The sequence below is a fragment of the Toxorhynchites rutilus genome, chromosome 3, assembly GCF_029784135.1.
Source record: "Toxorhynchites rutilus septentrionalis strain SRP chromosome 3, ASM2978413v1, whole genome shotgun sequence".
NCBI classification, from domain to species: domain Eukaryota; kingdom Metazoa; phylum Arthropoda; class Insecta; order Diptera; family Culicidae; genus Toxorhynchites; species Toxorhynchites rutilus.
Window position 1 is genome coordinate 69,829,897 of NC_073746.1, and position 20,821 is coordinate 69,850,717.

General features: G+C 37.0%; 1 protein-coding gene across 4 annotated transcripts in view; it reads right to left on the minus strand.

The window, feature by feature from the left end:
• Positions 1–20,821, minus strand: part of LOC129775447 (cGMP-dependent protein kinase, isozyme 1) — a 116,205-nt gene that overhangs the window by 22,463 nt on the left and 72,921 nt on the right. The gene's annotated exons all lie outside the window — the stretch shown is intronic.

The window sequence follows — 20,821 nt, forward strand, 5'->3', positions numbered from 1 at the left end:
CAGTGGATCTCGCTGAGGCAAACTTTCATTCTTCGTGAGGACACCGACTGAACAACAACGTTGCTGGGCGTGCTGGACGGTGAGGAGTGGAGAAGTAATACGAGGAAAAAGTAAAATTTTCTAAGGAACGTTTTGAAGGTAAGAGACGAATAAACTAAAGAAGTTTAAAGTCTCACGTGTCTTAGTTTCGGATGGAGATGTGGACGCGACCAAATTACTGACTCGCTGATGTCTCTAGCACTGAAATAATTGCATCAAACTGACGCCATTGCATTTAAATTCTGAGCTACACAATTGTGTGGGGAATCATCAAGCTAGGCTATCGTCAGCTCACCAAGAAAAAAATGTCCTGGAATTTTGTCTGTGATTTGGTTTTGCATGACAGTAGCAAAACTCTCTCCACAAAGGATGACAGCTAAGCCGATTTAGACCGACAATATTAACAAAAAAGGCTTCGGTTGAGAAGAGCGCGAAACGGAGATAAGTGTGTGCATATTTAATTGCTTCAAGCCATCGATATATGGATATTTTTGTGTGTGTACGTGCGTGCGTTTTAACGTATTACACTGTTACGGGCAGGGTTGCCAATAATATTTTTGAAAAAAACTGGAAGATTGCTTTAAAAAAACTGGATTCTGTAAAACCTTTATTTTAAGAAGACTGGCTACGATTTATCTAAATTGATTTTTTTACTCACTTCAATGCTTGAGAAATAGATTTTTTTTATGCTTCGTGTAGTGTTTATATGTAGTTCATAAAACTGTAACTGTAATTACTGTGAAACAATATTTGAGGGATGGTTTTATTTGGGCAAAACTTGAAGAGTTTCGTATTTATCGCTTCATAAAATCCATCAAATCGCTGATAGAAGAGCGTAGCGTATAGTTCGATACCTCAAAAAGGCACGGATCAGCATGAGATCAGGGTTTAGTACCAAAAAAAATCATAAACAACTTCTCATAATGTTATTTCAATACTCAAATAACCACAAACAACGTTGCTAAAGTATTTCTTTGGTATTGAAGTTATTAAATTTTGGTTTTGAGAAGCTATCTTTCTTATTTATTTTTTTGTATTATTCATTGCTAATTTACATCTTATATTAGGGTTGTACAAACCTAATTTCGGTATCAAGATCAATATAGATAGGGACCCTTAAATATTTACTCTAGCTCGAGAAAGTACTTTTGAAAAAATATGCATAGTATGCTTTCTTGCATAATATACACTATGGTTCACATGCATTTTATGCATTTTAGCTATCAGCTATTTAGGGAGTTTGTTTGCATTAATTAAATTAGTTATATTTAGAATAAAAACTTCTTCGAGTGACTATGAAAAACTAATATTCATTTGTTCTAAACGGATGCAAGGATACTTGGGTTTCATATTTATATCAATTAAAGTCAATGGAAACCATTTACTCTATGACCTTCTGAACTTCAGAATGTTTTAGAGGATCTATAACATCTGATGGTTATATAAACTCAGAACCTGCATAGCTCGCGGACTCTATGAACTATTTTGGGTAAGTTCTCTTTCTATGGACATTGTACCAGTCGCGAGTGGAATGGTAGATCAATTGGTTTGAACTTTAGAATGGTTTGGAACATCCGATATTTATATAAATTGAAACACAGTGTAGCACATTTATTCTTGGGTAGGCTGTTAAAAAAAATTAACAATTGAGTTATACCCTGTTTTTAAAATAGTTTGATAAGTTTCCACCATTCGGGAAAGCTCTTCGTTTTGGAACTTTCGACAAAACACCGACCAATTGAACAAAATGGGAAAAACCGAATTACAACCTCGCCTGTTGTAGAAAAGAGAGATCGATCCAAGGTGGAATGATAAATGTAATAAAATAAAATTACATAAGTAATAGGAAGAGGGAGGGACAGATAATATTTGCCATTGTAAATTTATTTTATATAAAATGGCACACATATGAAAAAGCTGGATAAAACTGGACGAAATTCCAAAAAACTGGAAGATTTTAGGGTTCAACTGGATGACTGGAACGAGAAAAAAAAACTGGAAGAATCCAGTTTAAACTGGAACATTGGCAACGCTGGTTACGGGTGAACATGTCGATGCATGTATTGTCGGAGCATTTATTGTTCTGAGAGGACAAGAAAGAATCATAAAACAATAATCGTCAATGATTCTATAAGAAAAAAAATATTTCAGAGCGACCAAACTGATAGAATGGTTATTTCTAAAATTTCGTAGCATTATAAAGTAATATTCGCAGTTATAAACAAGCGACTTAAATTAAACTACAGCGTAGTTCTACGTCAACAATGCGGTCGTGTCTTGGACACAACCTCCTATATTTTTTTATAGATAGAAGAAGATGCGTTTCATCACATTAAAATCCATTTCGAGTTTTTTTTTGGTTCCATTTGCTTGATTAATTCTCGAGTAATGAAGAAATTTGTGTTTCATTTATATAGCAGCCCATAGAGAAGAGGGAGAGTTTAGACTCCCTAGATAGGGGGCGGAGAGTCTAACCATCATAGAAACATTTATTGCACCCTAAAACCTTCACATGCAAAATTTGGTTTCATTTGCTTGATTAATTCTCGAGCAATGCAGAAATTTGTGTTTCATTTGTATGGCAACACTACTCATTAGTCCCATTCCAGTGTGACGTGACAACGGTTTGACTCACTAAAAACAGGTTTTTTCTCGTTTTCATTTATACATCACACGATTTCCAAATGGTAAACGATTTTAAAGTGAATTTGAGAAAATTTCCTACAAGAATCTTCAGTTGGAGAATATTTTGCAGTTGAATTCGCTTGTTGCCAGCACAATACTTTTGTGACGTGACAACACCTGTCATTTTGCGGATTCCGACTTTTGAACATTAATGTTGTATTTTCAGTTCCGTTTCAATACATGCAAATGAACTTTGTTCTATGATTTGGCAATGAAAGATGAACGAAGATTCCTGTATACTCAGTTTTTCAAAAAACCCGCAAGAACATGCGATTTGACGGCATGCATTTTGTGACGTGACAACGCGCTTTGTGCGAATAAACAGTCTCCACGATGCGTTGTCACGTCACACAATCAATAAGTTGTATTAAATAAGATTTTCACCGTATTGTAGCAAGCGATATACTATTTTTTATGTTTTTTATTACTCTGGATACTACTTACTTTTCTCTGAGATCTCCCCTTCCCTTTCCAAAAGTCCATCCTATAGGGGAAAGTGGTCCTAACGCAACCGTGCTTCCTACTGAATTTTCAATGGTGTCATAACGCTGACAATTTGATAATATGGTGAATTCTCTTCATTCTAGCGTTTTAGCGCCATTTTAAGTTTTCATTCCACCAAAGTTAGAGAAGAAATGAGGGGCTTGGAATGAAAGGGGTGTAAGTGATTTGATCGATTTCTCTACATCGACTCTCTCTTTTGGTCATAACTTAGCTGCAAATACATTTTCAGCTGTATTTGACAATGTGGAAGATAGTTCAGAGACTCATCTACCGGATTATATCGCAAACTTAAATTGGATCTTTTTTGCAGTTGAGTTATTAAGTAAAGAAAAAGTTGATGAAGAGAAATCGATCAAGTCACTTACACCCCTTGCATTCTAAGCCCCTCAAATATATTCGACCTGTGTGCAAAATGAGTTCTATGTTCTTTTATTTTGTGAAACATTGCGAAACAAGGCAATTTTAATTGTTTATGGTATGTTCATCAAAAAAAAGCTATATAATTTGAATCTACTTTTTACCTGTAATACACGGTATGTTTTCATTTGGGAAAAGTCGGGGTGATCCAAAACCGACCTCCAGTTTTTATATCGTGATTGTTTAACACGTTCACTCTGGCGCTTGCCATCAATGGCTAGCACAATCCTGGTTCATCGAGTGGCGTTCACTACAGGGGGAACGCATTTGATTTTGCTACCAGAAACTTTTGATAAACTCAGATATCTGTGCAAGGGCGTTTATGTTTGCGTATTGAAGATGACTTTGACTTTGACGTTGACTTCTATCGTTGATCGTTAATCGTTGATGTTTGCGTGTACATTTGTATGTGCACTTTTTTTGTATAACTCCACACACGTCGCTCTAAGGCTTGGTTCTTCCCACTCAAACATTATCTCCCTCTCATTTAAATCCTATCTCTCACTATCAAACATTATTCTTTTTTTATTCCTCTTCGTGCACCCATGGTTATATGCCAACATTACCATTCACGATCGTATTGTGGGATTTATGCCATTCCCGGCCTTTTATATCCGTTTTTAACGAACCGGAAGTCAACATCCTCAATTCTAAAATGGCATCGGAATACGACATTCGACTTCCGCTGGTAAGCCCATATCGTATGGGTTTTCCATATTTTTTTAGCATTCAATAATACCATCAGCAAACCGGAAGTTGAAATAAGATTATATTTTATATTATGGAATCTACGTTCATATATTGTTGATAAAACATAGGAGAAATATCATTTGTATGTTTTGAAACGAAACGGTAATTAATGAAATTAATCACTAATGTTCAACAGTCCGAAACAGCAAAAAGTCAGCTGTAGCCACGTCACAAAAGTAAAGGGCGAACACGAAATTATTGCGACACCGAAAATGTCATGCCAATTTTCTTATAATGTTAAGAATCAAACCAAAATTTTAGGGTAGTTTTATACATATATTTACTCCAAAAATCAAAAGAAAAGTTAATCGATGGAGCCTTGAGTGTAAAATTGAACGCATTTTCGCTTGATGCCCTCCATCAAAGTCTTTACAGTGTCATCCGGTACCAGTTTCTCAGTTTTCTTTCCATTTTCTTAACATGTCCTTCTCGTCTTTGACTGTCTTCTTGCTCTTCCGAAGTTGCCGCTTCATTATTGCCCAGTACTGCTCCACCGGCGCAGCTCCGGACAGTTTGGCGGGTTCATGTCCTTTGGAACAAAATGGACAGAATTGACCTTATACCACTCCAGGACACTTTTAGCATAGTGGCATGATGCCAAATCTGGCCAAAATTGCGGAGCTTCGTCGTGCTGCTGCAAGAACGGCAAAAGGCGCTTCTCGAGACACTCAGATTTGTAGATCTCGTCATTTACTGTGCCCTTTGTCACGAAAGGCTCACTCCTCAGTCCGCAAGAGCAGATGGTCTGCCAAACGAGATATTTGGAGGCGAACTTCGACATTATCTTCTTCCTAAATTTGTCGTCCACATCGAACTTGCTCTTGCCAGTGAAAAGCTCCAACCCCGGAGTTTGCTTAAAATCGGCTTTTATATACGTTTCGTCGTCCATCACACAGCAGCCATACTTGTCAGCTTCTTCTCGTAGAGCTTCCGTGCCCGAGTTTTAGCCGTCGATTGTTGCCGCTCATCGCGATTTGGGAAGTTCTGTACCTTGTATGTATGTAATCCAGCTCTCTTCTTTGCATTCTGGACGTAGCTCTGTGACATGCCGATCTTTTTAGCCAAATCACGGCTTGATACGTTGGGATTTGCTTTAATCATCCGCTTCACCTTTCCCTCCGTCTTTTTGTTCTCCGGTCCCGGTTTTATTCCAGCTCCTTTGCCGTGGTCCAACGTTAACCGCTCCTGGAACCGCTTCAATACTCTGGAGATGGTTGAATGGTGAATGTTCAACATTTTTCCCAACTGCCGGTGCGACAGGTCAGAAAATTCCAGGTGTTTGGAAAGAATTTGTTCTCTCGACTCGCGTTGGTTCACCTCCATTTTCGTTGAATCGAAAAACACGACTTCGAGTTTGACAGCATGTAGACAATACAAATTAATGGGAAAGTGTGCAAAATTTGGTTGATTTTTACCCAATGGTAAAAAAGTTATGCCCTGTTGAATGTGTCGCAATAATTTCGTGTTCGCCCTGTATTTGACTGACAACAAGCCAACCTAACTATAAAATATACTCCAACTGATGATTTTTGTTGGAAATTTTCTTAATTTTATTATAACATCGTTCAATTTTGTGTGCTTTATTCTTGAAAACGCAAAAAAAGGGTTTGTAGTGAGTCAAAATATTGTTTGAATGGATCGTATACTATTCGTGACGTGACAACAACTTCTGGAGACAATTGATACTCCTCTATTTGTGGACCGATCTCAACCAAATTTTGTGGGTTGTTGACTTTCACTGTTTGCTCAGAAAAACCCAAGTATAAAAATGTTTGAATCTATGTTCATTTGATAAACTAAAAAAATGCTCTATTTTTGTGGCGTGACAACGCTTCAAAATACCTGTTTTTCAAATGCTTGTTTCTCATAAATTACAAAATGAAACGTAGGTCCACCCACGTCTCTTCAAACAAGCATTTAATCACCCATTCAATGGTATATAGACATTGAAGTTTGGTTAAGCATGTGCAGATATATCTCAAGAAACACAAAAATAGGGAAAACCTCAAATATTTTAAATATAATTAAGTAGTTTTATTCTCACCTCTCTCAAAGGTTGGTGCATAAAAATTAAATTTGTTGCAAAAAAAATATGATATAATTAGAGCTTATTCAAATAACGTTTTCAATTTTCTCCAAAAACTAGATTTGAAATTTGGTTTTCTGGTGCATTATCTCATGGAATGGGTCATTATCGTTTGTGTTTGACGTTTGCTTAGCGTGAACACATAGAATTTACCCGTTCATAAACATTTAAATTTTTTCCGTATCATATGCCTTAAGCGTCCGAAATATGATTCAGAATGGTACAATGTGGCTGGAGAAACTATATAACCTTCTTCTACTAAAATTGATTTGAGATTGAGATACGAATCATCGAAATTGATTGAAGTATCATGAACATGATATTCGAGGATTAAAGATTATAATTAATACTGATAATGTAACCACGTTACAGTCGCTATGAGTCAATGAGAATCTCAATTTTCTTTATTAGATAAACAATTTAAGAAAATATTTAATGTCGTATTCGAAATCATTGACTTTTTTTTTAAATCGCAGCTTGAACTCCAGATGTCCAATCAAAATATGATGCACAGCAAATTTGTTGGTAAATCAATAAACTATTTTTCTAAAAAAAACATTTTATTTACACTGGTGCTCAAAACTAGAATTTAATATTAAAAATAGTTAAAACTCAAAAAATGTCACCTTCAATGCTTTCTGAACTATTTTTAGTTTGACCTTTATTGGTACTGTGTCGAACTCACCAAAATAAATATATTAGGTTGGGAAAAATGTAATCCATCATTTTTGGATAGAATTTAAAATTTTTATTTATATGCTTCGAATTGTCCGATTTGGGGTTTGGGATTAAAATTAGCACCGTTTTGTTGGAAAAAAATTTGTTACCATTCAAAGGCCGCTTCATAACACCTGTCTCCGCCCAGACAGTTTCTGAGCGAGTTCCGAAGAGTTGATGATTATAGAGTATCCCGTTTACAGCGCCAAAAATGTCTCTGTCCAGAGAGGTATCTGAGCAGAGTTCCAGAGTATTGATGAGAGTAGTCTGGCTACCCGTTGATTGATAAGAGATGAGATCGAATATAGTCAAAATCTTGATCTATATTGATCGACGGTTTATTTGCGACTGACTGTTCTGAACATTTCTTGTCTTATTTATATGATCGGTCCCATTTGAATGGCGTAATTTGTTTTCTTGGGTTACGTCTGGAATATTCGCTATAAACAATTCCTCATTGTATAGCGGGTCTGTTTCCATGCATTCCTGTCTCGACAATTCGCTTGTTATTGTTCGTGATTGTTTATACGTTGTTTTGTCATGCTGTTGTTTTGTGTATTATGTGTGGTGCAAACAAATAATGTTGCATCAGGTTTTTGTGTCTGGTGAAAAAGGTAAGTCGCGTAAAGTATTATATTGTATACAATGAACTTTTTGATCCCTTTTTCAGGTGCGGATCCAGGATATGCGTTGCCGATTGTGATTAGTGTTTAATGTGATTTTAATGTTAAGTAATTATGTTTATAAATTCAGTGAATAAAGTGATTTGAAGAAATAAATGTGTTTTCTCTCCTTTTCGTATTCGATTGTTCCATCCAGGCCGCAACAATACCTTTCTTATAAAAGTATTGGTCCTTACTGGATAAAAACAGGAAGTGGGTTATATCTGTGTTATAAACGCAAGGGTGACGTAGGACTATCGTTGATTTAATGATCATTTGTTTTCAGTTGTATCTGAATCAATTCTGAATGAATGAATAAATGAATATTTGGGGGACTTCGAGAACGAGAGCGTTACGTTGGGGGCACAATATTCAATACAAGGAACAATCACATAAAGGTTGTATAATACATAACACATTGCTTGTATTGTGATATGATTTGTATTCCATTTCCAATAGACAAAAAAAAATGAGTGGGTTATATCTATGATATAACCGCAAGGTTCACGTGGAACTACCTTAGCTTAGCAATCATTCGTTTGTATTGATTAAATTCTTGATTGAATGAAACAGTTTCCAAATTTAATTGAGTTCAATATATTTGCTCTGTGAGTGAAAAAAATGAACAAATGCCGTGTAAAGTCAATTCATTTATTGTGATTGATTGTTCTTCGTTACAAGTAAATTTAATGACGGACCTTTTACGTTTGGTATGATGACTAGAACAAAATATATGTACGGAAGAATTATCAAACGTTTGATGAACCAGCCTAAGGCTGAAAATCTTTCCAATAAAGACAAAAAAAAATTATCAAACGATTATTTTATTTTACATTTCCCTCTGAAGTTTACATCCCAAAAGTGTACATACTTCTCGAATCTCGAATTTGCTTGAAACTGGGAAGTTCATTCGCTTCTAGTGTCTGCACGATTTTCCCAGGTTCCTAAGTTTAGAAGATCATGTTAGGACAGACATATTCCACTCTGCACAAAGGCAAGCGAGGACAAAAGTACTCGCAGTTTGCATTTATTTGCAGAGCCGATTTCTCCAGAAACCTCGGTTTTGAAGTCTGTGTTAGGGAAACACATTTCAATCGGAACAAAAATACTCCCGATTTGTATGAATTCGCAATGCCGACTTCCCCACGCTTCATGGATTTGAAGTCTGTGTTAGGGAAACACATTCCAGTCGGAACAAAAATACCCCCGACTTGCATGAATTTGAAATACCGATTTCTCCAGGCACCTTGGTTTAGAAATCTCTATTAGGGAACACATTTCGGTGGGAACAAAAGCTCCCCCTACTAAAGTCTGTGTTAGGGAACATTTTTCGATGAGAACAAAAGTCCCCCTACTTTCATGTATTTGCAATGCCGATTTCCTTAAGGCTGCTTGGTTTTGATGGCTGTGTTAGGGAAACCGTAAATCGGGCCAATCAAAACGATGCAGTTAGGGCGTTTAGATAACGCCTAATATTTTACAGTTATTCAATTGTTTATCTAATGAAAAACAACATTTTGTTAGTTGCGATAGATGCGTAGAAATATTCCCTATCAAGTGATGCAAACATCTCTCCTATCCAGTACGAAATGTTCGAGCTATAAGCATTCGAAATCTTTCATTTTTTCCTGCATGTTCTGTGTTTAGGTTTTCATTTTACCCTCCATATATTCCGGTTAGACGTAGTTCCACGTCAAAATATCTGTTGCATCAAATCAGTCTACATAATTTTTGCGTTAGCTCATCCTTTCTCACAACAACCATTTCTTGTTTGAGAAATTGTTGAGTTAACATCGTTTGCCAGTGCGCGTAGAGCGGTAATTCCTTCTTAACACACGTTTTGGGGCAAACTTGTACGCTTCATTTGTTCGGATGTCTACGAATGATATCGTTCCCTTCGGTCTAGATGAGACGAAGGCGAACCATCGGTAGGCCTTGTGAGATTCTTGGCAGCCCATGGATTTAACCATCAAGTGTAGAAAACACGGGTTATTTCGTGTTCCATCCGTTACAGACGCAGTATTATATGGATAGAAAAGATTAAAATAAACTCTTTCGCTTGTAATTTTCAATTCCAAGGGGAACTGGCAGATTATTTTTTAGCAACGATGATATCTTTCCGGAATCTTCGCGATGCTGAATAGCAATCAAATGAAAAGAATTCCGTCCGTGTATGTGTGTGTGTGTGTGTGTGGCGGCTGCTCCGATGTCTCAAGCGGAACCGTTTTTCGATGTTGATACTCTCTTGGTCGCCTTTTCAGTGGCAACACTCTCCTCCTAATGGATTCCCTTCTGGCATAAGATACACAAACAGGCTCTTGGTGACACCATTCAACAGTGCTCGTTTATATACCGGTGATATCAATAGCCTGTTTTGAAAGCAATTTTAAGGCTATTGAAACAAGTTTTTGGATCAAAAAGTAACAAGCATATAACGCGTAGATATTTTATCCTTCGAATGCAGTGTTTGTCAAACCGTTCCGTTCAGTTGTTTAGGAGCTATTAACGCTCAAAATCTCGGTCTCCGGCGTAACGCTTTCGTTTTCGAAACTTTGATTTTACACCCCAGTATAGAAATGAAATACGTAGTCCTACGTCAAAATCCATTTTGGGCGAGACGAAGTCTGCTGGGTCAGCTAGTAATATATAAAAGATACATATAACTCCCCTGGTCCGAGACCACGAGACCAAAAAACAAATACAATCTATAACGAAATTAATTTTTTTAGCAAGTGTAATTATTCATAAAGTAGACTAGCTCATTGTCTTCAATTTGATATGTCAATCATCTCAATCGGTTCAGTAGCCAACCCAACCCAACCGCAAACCCAAATAAATTAATGACTCTTTATAACTTATTGAATAACTTGGTATTTCCTAAATAATATTTTGGTGCATAACCTTAACTCCTGCTTCACCAGAGCGTCAATTCAATGCATTGATGCATTGTCAAAGGCATCAATGAAGCCTTTATGATGACAGAAAACAAACAATGTTAACTGCTTGGAAAAGGGCTGAATATTTGTCTCATCAGAGATTCATTACTAATACCCTGACTTAAAAAATCCCCTCCCGCGATCTCCCCTCCTTGTTTATCATTACAAATGGGGTTTCAGCGTAGCAAAGATGCACTATGTTTACGTACGAGCTTGAAGCAACTAAATATACACACACTTATCTCTGTTTTGCTCTCTTCTCAACAGAAGCCCTTTCTGTTAATATTGCCAGTCAAGATTAGCTTAGCTGTCATCATTTGTGGAGAGAGTTTTCCTACCGTCATGCGAAACAGAACATTTATTTTCTTGGTGAGCTGGCGATAGCCTAGCTTGATGATTCCCCATACAATTGCGTAGCTCAAAACATTTCCTTGTTGAATTAAAGAGACTTTAAACTTCTTCAGTTCATTCGTCTCTAGCCTTCAAAAAGACCATTGGAAAACTCTACTCTCTCCTCATATTACTGTTCCACCACCACTGCCTTGAGAAAACCGATCGATCCCTCGCCGTCTAGTACGCCCAGCAACGGTGTTGTCCAGTTGGTGTCCTCACGAAGAATGGAGTTTGCCTCAGCGAGATCCACTAGGCAAATATTCCCCTTCGTTCTTCTTCTTTTCCTTTGTTCACGGAGACTTTACATCTTACGATTTCCTTTCGTTGCTCGTCGATGAGTGCATGAGTTGAGTTGAATTTAAACCATATACAGACTATGGGATTGTAATGTAATGTATTCGTTTGGTATGTAAATCGCCAGAATCCGTTTACGGCGAAAATAGTTAGTAACGTTAACATTATTTCATAAAAACGTGACCTGTTTTCTGATTTGGCACCCTTATTGAAAGACGTAGTTCTACGTCAAAAAATACGGGTCTACCACTTTTCACGAAAATCTGAGAACCAATGGGCCTGATCACGAACATCACTGCCACGTACGCTTTCACGTCACCTACACTGTAAGTGAAGTGTAGGTGGCGTGAAAGCGTACGTGGCTTCACTTAATCTTTTTGTGTCTATCATCATTGTCACGGACAGTTGCGTGTGAAAATGAACTCCGTGAAGTGAAAGTGTTCATTTCCGTTAATAAGAGACATATTGGTTGCATAATGTCGGGTGTTTGAACGTTGTGTCGGTTGCATAATTTCGGACGTTTTAACGTTATGCAGGTCAAATTAATACAACGTATGAGATAATATTCCATTTAATTAATCGTATATTTTAGAACGACAAGTTTGTAATTATACCTCGATGATTAGTTTGCTGAATCAAATCCTGGCTCAAAGATGAGGAGGAATACTTGGTTGCTCGGGAATAATGTAGTTGTCGAACATATGGGAATGTAATTCTACGCTAGAGATAAAACATGACTGTTCAATAATCGAAATCTCGCATACTCTTGTACATTTTAACAGTGAGAAATATTTAGAACAAACCCGAATTTACCCACCTCACAATCAGTATAATCTGAGCTACTCCCATATGGAATTCTGAAGTTTATTCATCTTATCCTTCCCATTCTCGGAAAAGCGGAAAGTGATTCAGATTTTCTTTAGACGGATTTCAAAATTATGGAAAAAGAACTAGAGAAGAATTTATAAACAGTATCTTGTGAATGCTTTGCAATGATAGACTCATTTTTTTTCCTTGTTTGAAACTTATTATCACTTTTTAATCCCTTCTCGTACGATCTAATTTTCGAAAAGCGAACCAAATGCGAACGCTTCGATAGGTCACGCATCGAGTAATTCCACTTCTATGCTGAGTGTATTAGTAGCTTGTGATATGAAAGCGCACCACGAGGGAGACTCCATGTTGTACGTTATGGCACAATCATTTCACATCGAGTGAGACTCGATGTTGTACGTGGAAGGGTTAATATTCTTTCATTCAAAGTATGGCTTCAAAACAATACCGTTGAAAATATATATAACGTAAAAAGTTATAACTATCGTTCTGATTCTGGTTTGGTCCGCCAATTGTGAATGTTTGAATTACAAAAAACTAGCTCTGCAATGTTGGAAAAACTTTACATTTATTATTTTATATTCAAAATATCAACAAATCAACATTATATATAATCAATAATGATCGTATTTGGGTCAGTGGCCTCCATTGCCATATTATGGTGTTGCAACTCTCACTTAGTCTAATCCTAAAAATAGAAACAAAAAATTTCTGTTCGTTCTGGACAATCGAAAGTAGACCACCGCCATGTTTCAATGGACCTGCGGGAACTACATTTTTAATCCTTAATTACATCCCATAGCGCATTTACCGGATACAAATAAACAAATTTACGTCCTCTGGATACGTCAGAATTTCGTTCTAAAAATGCCACCAGTAAATTGCTGTTTGTTTATCTTTTGTTTCTTAAACAAGACAAGACAAGATCCAAAATGTTCGCAAAAAAGCTAAAAAAATAAGAAATTAAACTTACTCCATTTCGCGTGACTAGCTTTCACCATCTAAAACACAAGTGACAAATATACCTGTTTTTCTCCGCGACATGACAGTATCGTGGTATTCATAATAACACCTAGTTCATCAAAGTTTTCACGACGCATGAACTCTTCTGGATTCTACACACACGGTGACAGCCGTAATAACGTTGTATACAATTCACTTCATTTTCACCGTGAAGTGACGTTCGTGATCAGGCCCACTATAGCGGTTTGACATGGAATGGCTGCATAGCCAGTCGTAAAACCCTCTTGATTGACCTTAAAGAGGTTGTTTACACAAGTTATGAACAGAGAGAAATCAGAATAAGCTGAAGCAACACTGGTATCAAAAAGTAGGATTTCAATACGAAGATATTAAGTCAATGGCGGGAAAATCCTAGCCTAGCCATCGCCGGTGTAAGGTTAGATGAATTTAAACCCGAATTGAATTGACCTAATGTCTTCCTATTGAAATGAAAAAATCTTTTATCTTATTTTTTTTCTCAGAAAATCTGTACATATTGAAATCTGTATTCAACAAATGAGTCCAATTTTAAAGTATTGTTTATATTCACTATTATTTGTTAAAAGTTATATTTATTAAAAGTTATTATTTATTTGACGATGGTATTCATGTAACGCCAGTAAACATATAGACTGTAATCAAGATACGCTGCTTCATTGAAGTGTAATGAAAGTTTACACAGCAACCAGGACATGCGTGTTTGCATTGCGTAACGTAGCGTTTAACCTGACACATTTTTTATAAATTCACGAACAATCGCTCAGTTAATCGATTTGTGATCCGTAATCTGCACCCCCTTGGGTGATTTTTCGATTTTCAAAAAACCTTAAACTTTGAGTGGCGCAAACTCTTTCTTAAGTCCGAATGTGCTGATATTTTGCATAGGGTGTTTCTTCGAGGTGGTAACATTTTTTATGAGGTAACTTTTTGAAATTTTAAGGTCTATTTCTTCCCATACATTCATTGATACCCTAGTGGATTGTCAGAAAAAATGAAATGAACCTCCCGAAAAATCAACTTCTCCAAATCCAAGTTTTATGAAAAATTCATTCAAAATCAGATCTGCGCAACTGGCCCGATTCATATGATCGATATATCAAATGGAAGCCTGTAAGCTAGTCTTCTTTGAAAAAATATAACACTTGCGAAAATATTGGATATTGTTTTCATAATTATTGATTGTATTAGTTCCTTATGGGTTACATTTGAGTTTTTGAGTTATGATTTTTCAAAGCATTTTTTGTGAAAAAAAAATCTTTTTTGAAAAAAAAACACTCTAAAATAGAAATAGGCGCCTCAATGAAAAAAAAAATATAAAAGGGGCCTAAAATTTTGCGATAAGGGCCAAACTACAAATTTTCACGGAAACCTGAAAACCACTATATCGGTTTGGCATGGAATGGTTGTAATATTATGCAAACATACAATACATAATAATCAATAAACTGTTACCAATTACATCAAGAATTAGTTATACAGCTCTGTCATGAAATGGAAACCCAGTATTTGTCTACACAGACTTAATCATGTACTATTGTATTGCCCCCAGAAAAAAAAACAAATCATACACACAAGTATTCAAGTTACCACCCAGGCACGGTACACCAGCAGCAGGGAGCATTGCGACCCAGTGCACCGAGTCACAGGCACATTTTTCGCAACACTCGGCATAAAAGCAAACATTATAAAAACCATAGTGTAAGCATATTTAGGCAATCGTGTAAATCAATGAAATAATAAAGTCAGTTTACATTGTGACTCCGTTCAGGGTAGTTCAGCTTTTTTAAAAAGTCAACCGAACTTCCCCAAACGTAACTGGCGCCCGAAGTCGGGATCCTCCACCTGGTAACAGTATTGTACTCCTAGTAGTGAAGCCGCTCCGAGTTAACTTTCTAAAGTTACTCCTACTCCGGACCCAAGCTCCGTCCGTCGTCAACCGAGGGATTTGCGTGTAGGAGCACAGCGAACGAGCGCACCAGGAAAAAGAAGGACCCGAGTCAACCGGCATTAATAGGACTTCCAAGGACTAAGGCGTTGTCCCGCGGTACTCGAATGTACCTCCTAATAATCTTGTGAGTATAAACTCGAAAGAAATAGACTAAGTTAAAACCGTACCGCAAAGCGGATAGTACGGAACCCAATAAACTTATACTAATTCAGAGCGCCGAGGCCGGACCCACCGTAACCGGAGCGCTGTTATATCACAAAATAACGCGGAAACTAACATAATTCCTCCAAACAATAATTAATCTAAAGTGAAGTGTTGTGTGAAAGGTGAAAGTGTTTAGAATTAGCAAAAATTGATTCAATAATCGAGGCATTAGAAACACTTACGATGGATCCCGACATGGCCTTGAACCCGTCGAACCCGATCGTTTCTGTGCCACCTGTTTTGGAAAACGCCACACCACGTTTTACGATCGACACCAGAATGTCGTTCCACGAGCGTGGCAAAATTCCAGCTATCGTGGCAGACTTGCCCATTTACACAGGGAATCCGCGCAACCTCGCGCTCGATTCTCGATGTAGAAGATATATTGGAATTATTCGAAGATGGTAGAGATACATTTCACTATCATCTGATAATAAAAACTATCCGACGTAAAATTAAAGATGAAGCAAGTGATGTACTCATCACAAACAATACTCCCGTTGAGTGGGAGGCAATAAAAAACACTTTGCGTCTGTATTACGCAGACAAAAGGGATTTGATGACACTGGACAGCCAGCTGAAAAATATGACAAAGGCAAAGAACGAATCAATCGAAACCTACTATAGCCGGATCACCGAGATGATAACTCTCATAAGTTCCGCAATAAACTTAGACGAACAATGGCGGGGACACGAAACCGCCCTAATAAAATTATATAATATGCTTTCCTTAGATACCTTTGTGAGAGGTCTGGGAGAACCGCTCTCACTTTTTTGCAAAAACTACAAACCAAGTAATTTAGCACAGGCCTACCATTATTGTGTAGAATACCTGAACCTAAGTGCAAGAAACGCTCCATTTAATACACAGACACCACTGCCATTACCCGCTCCTCGTAGCAATCTACCAACGAGAAATATTACGCCACCAGTGCCCCCGCGTTATTCGCAACCCAAATTTTCAAATTTCCACCCAGGAAAATTGCCAATATTACCACCTCGAAATACACCATTCCAAAGTCAAAAGTTCCAAAATACCAATTTCCAATCACAACCTAACGTATTTGCACCCAAAAGGACATTTATGCAACCTCAACCACGACCGGAACCGATGGATACGAGCTCTATTCGTACTAATCAAATTAACTACGGTAATCGACCTTTTGCACAACGTAGGCAAGCAAGCGATTCAATGCGTGTTCACGAACCTAACGCTAAACGAATGGCAAACATCTTAGAAGAATGCCCCGATCCGGAAGAATATGAAAAATGGTACACCGAACAATTGGAATTGAGTAAGGATGATTTCAATAACGAAAATTATGTGGAATCGTTAGAAAATTTAAATCTAAACGCCGAAAATTCTAACGAAGCTAACACCAATCAAATGCCCGACCAAGCTGAAGAAACTAATTTTTTAGAGGACACCGATTGGGTCACGAAATGGTTTTAGGAGAACCTGACGTTAAAACCCTCCCTTACGTTGAAATACCTACATCGAAAGGAGTCATTAAAATGCTCATCGATTGCGGTGCCAACGTAAATGTTATCTCAAAGAAATGGGCTAATTCATCCGGAATGCCAATAAATATCATGCGTGAACATAACATTAAAGGTGTTATTGGTACTCAGAAAATAAAAGAATGCGTCAAATTAAAAATTTTCCACCCACTTTTGCATCGAAGTTTCAACTTTTTGGTATTCGATTTTCATCCTTTTTTTGACGGAATAATCGGAACCGAAATTCTTTTCGGCAATAGATTTAACCTTATTAGTGCGAAAAAAACCCTTAAAGTTAAATGCGATTCAGGAGATCTGAGAACCATCCCTCTAAAATTTTACAGCCCTACACCTACACGAAGACAAGCGATAAATAAAACAGAAACAACAAACATTTTAGGAAAAATTAGAATTTCCCATCTAAACGAAAATGAGCGAAATTCCTTGATACCCATCATAAATAACATCAAAGAAGTGTTTCATAATCCCGATAACAAATTAACTTGTACCACCAACGTCGAATGCGAAATTCGAACTGTTGACGACATACCCATTTATCAGAAAGCATACCCGTATCCAATAGCATACAAATCAGAGGTCGAAAAACAAATAAGCAAACTTCTCAACGATGGTATAATAAGACCATCTAGATCCGCGTGGAATTCACCTGTTTGGATTGTCCCTAAAAAACTGGACGCCTCAGGGGAAAGAAAATTCCGGCTTGTCATAGATTATCGAAAATTGAACGATAAGACTATCTCGGATAAATACCCTATGCCAGAAATATCGAACACTATAGACCAATTAGGAGGAAATAAATATTTTACTACTCTCGATCTTGCATCCGGTTTCCATCAGATCAAGATGAAAGGAGAAGATATTGAAAAGACGGCATTTTCAGTCAATTATGGCAAATACGAATTTGTTCGTATGCCATTTGGCCTAAAAAATGCACCGGCCATCTTCCAGAGATCTATAGACGACGTATTACGACACCACATCGGGAAACGGTGCTTTGTTTATATAGACGATGTAATAATCATGGGAAAGACACTCAAAGAACACCTCGAAAATCTAGAAATCATTTTGAAAACGTTACACGACGCCCATCTTAAAGTTCAGTTAGACAAGTCAGAATTCCTACACGAATCAGTGGAATTTTTAGGTTATATAATAACCAACGGAGGAATAAAACCCAACGAGAAGAAAATCGAAGCAATAAAAAAATATCCGGAACCCAGAAACCTGAAACAACTTAGAGGATTTCTGGGCATGATGGGATATTATCGGAGATTTATTAAGGATTTCGCTAAAATAGCCAAACCCTTAACTAAACTCTTGAGAGGAGAAGGAGATCAAAGAAGTGCTAAAAGTATAAATTTCAACACTGATGAAAGAAGATGTTTCGAAAGTATGAAACGGATACTGACCGGAAATGACATCCTAACTAATCCAGATTTCTCCGAACCTTTTTGCTTAACGACCGACGCGTCTAATTTCGCGATTGGTGCTGTTTTAAGTCAAGGAAACCCTGGAAAGGATAGACCGATACATTTTGCCTCTAGAACTTTAAACAAAACTGAAGAATCGTACAGTGCCATAGAGAAGGAACTGCTTGCGATTGTTTGGGCTTTGAAGGTATTTAGAGGATATCTCTACGGTCAGAAAGTTAAGATCTATACAGATCACCAACCTCTAACATACAATCTTTCTCCTAAAACTTCGAATAGAAAACTCATGAACTGGAAAAATTTCATTGAAGAACATGATTATGAAATCATGTACAAACCGGGAAAATCTAATGTGGTTGCAGACGCCTTGAGTCGCGTTCAGATAAATTCATTAACACCCACTCAACACTCTGCAGAAGACGATGATTCCAACTACATCATTTCAACAGAAGCCCCTTTGAACAGCTTCCGTTCCCAATTAATAATTGAAATTTCTACAACTAACTCAGAAACAATAGTAACAAATCCATTTCCTGGCTATCGTAGAATTCTGATCAGAAGAACGAAATTGAACGAAGAAATTTTGACCACTATTCTAAAAGAATTTTGTGATCCAACTAAAACCAACGGATTGTATACTTCTGAAGAAATTCTGGGACAAATCCAGGAAGTGTTTAAAAAATATTTCAGCAGGCCCGGATTGCTCAAGATTCGTTTCACCCAAATTATATTACGAGATGTTACAGACGCAGATGAGCAAACAAGAATAATTCAAGAGACTCACAATAGAGCCCACCGCGGAATCCAAGAGAATAAATTTCAGATTTTACGTGAATTTTACTTCCCAAATATTATACAACATTTGAAGAAATTTATACGCGTTTGCGATGAATGTAACACTTCGAAATATGATCGACACCCGCTCATTATCCCTATACAAGAAACACCAATCCCTAATCATCCCTACCAAATCCTTCATATAGATATATTTCAAATAGAGTCCAACTACTTTTTATCTAGCATTGATAAATTTAGTAAGTATGGTCGCATGATTCCTATTAGATCCCGACATGCTGTTCATATTGAGAAAGCAATATGGGAAACAGTTACCTCCTTTATCGTACCAAGCTCCCTCGTAATGGATAACGAGCGCGCATTTCAATCACCCGATATCAAAGGGAAATTACTCGATTTGAATATCAAGGTTTATTTAACCCCAAATAGCAAATCAGAAGTAAATGGCCCTGTGGAGAGATTTCATTCCACCATCCTAGAACTATACAGAATTCAAAAGCAAATCACCCCTCACTTGCCATCCCATAACATTATCCACATAGCAGTGGAAAAATACAATAACACAATCCACTCATCCACACTCAAAACCCCTAAGGAAATTTTATTCGGAAATCAAAGGAACCCCGACAGACAAATTAATCCTGACGAACTAGAACAAATACGACAGAAGACTTACGACGAAATAATAGTTAGACTAAAAGAAGCCCAACACAAACAACTTGAAAGAGCAAATAAAAATAGTAAAACTGCACCTGCACTAGAAACTGGGCAAATGGTATATGTAAAAGACAAAATCATTAAACCGAAGCACAAGAAAATATTCAAGAAAACTTTTGTTCAAAATAGCAATGAAGTAACGTTCAGGAACGAAGAAAATGCAAAACTACACAAATCTAATGTAAAAAATATCAACTTATTTCCAGGATCCCAGCAGTCTTAGGAACACTGCAAATACAAAGCCTTAACCAAGAACATGTAGCAATCATACACCTATCCCAGAGCAAAATTGTAACAGGGCAGTCTAAAGTTATAAACAAAATAAACACAACAAATATAGCATTAGTCGTACACGACATCAAAACCAAGATTCTGACTAGAGAAAATGACGACCCCGAAATGACAGCTTTACTAAAATGGAAAATAGATGAACTAGAAACAAACCTCAACCAAATACAACCGGCACACCGACGACAAAAACGATGGGACGCACTCGGAAGAGCATGGAAGTGGATGTCAGGCTCACCAGACGCAGACGATTTACGACTTATCGACTCTGGAATTCACAAAATTACCGAAAATAGTAACCAACAAATTACTATCAATGACGATCTTTATGATGGGCTGAATAACATGACAGAAACCATTAATGATCTAATTAAGGAAGAAAATAAAACACACAGAGCAGTTAAGGCAGGAAATGATTTAATAAATATTATTCTCAATCTAGATATTATCAACCAGGAAGTATTAAAAATTCAAAATTCCATTACGCTATCAAAATTGGGAATTGTTAATAATAGAATGCTTACATCAAAAGAGACAGATTTCATGATTCAAATTCTTAGCGATCAAGGTATACCAACCGAATTAATAGACGAGGCACT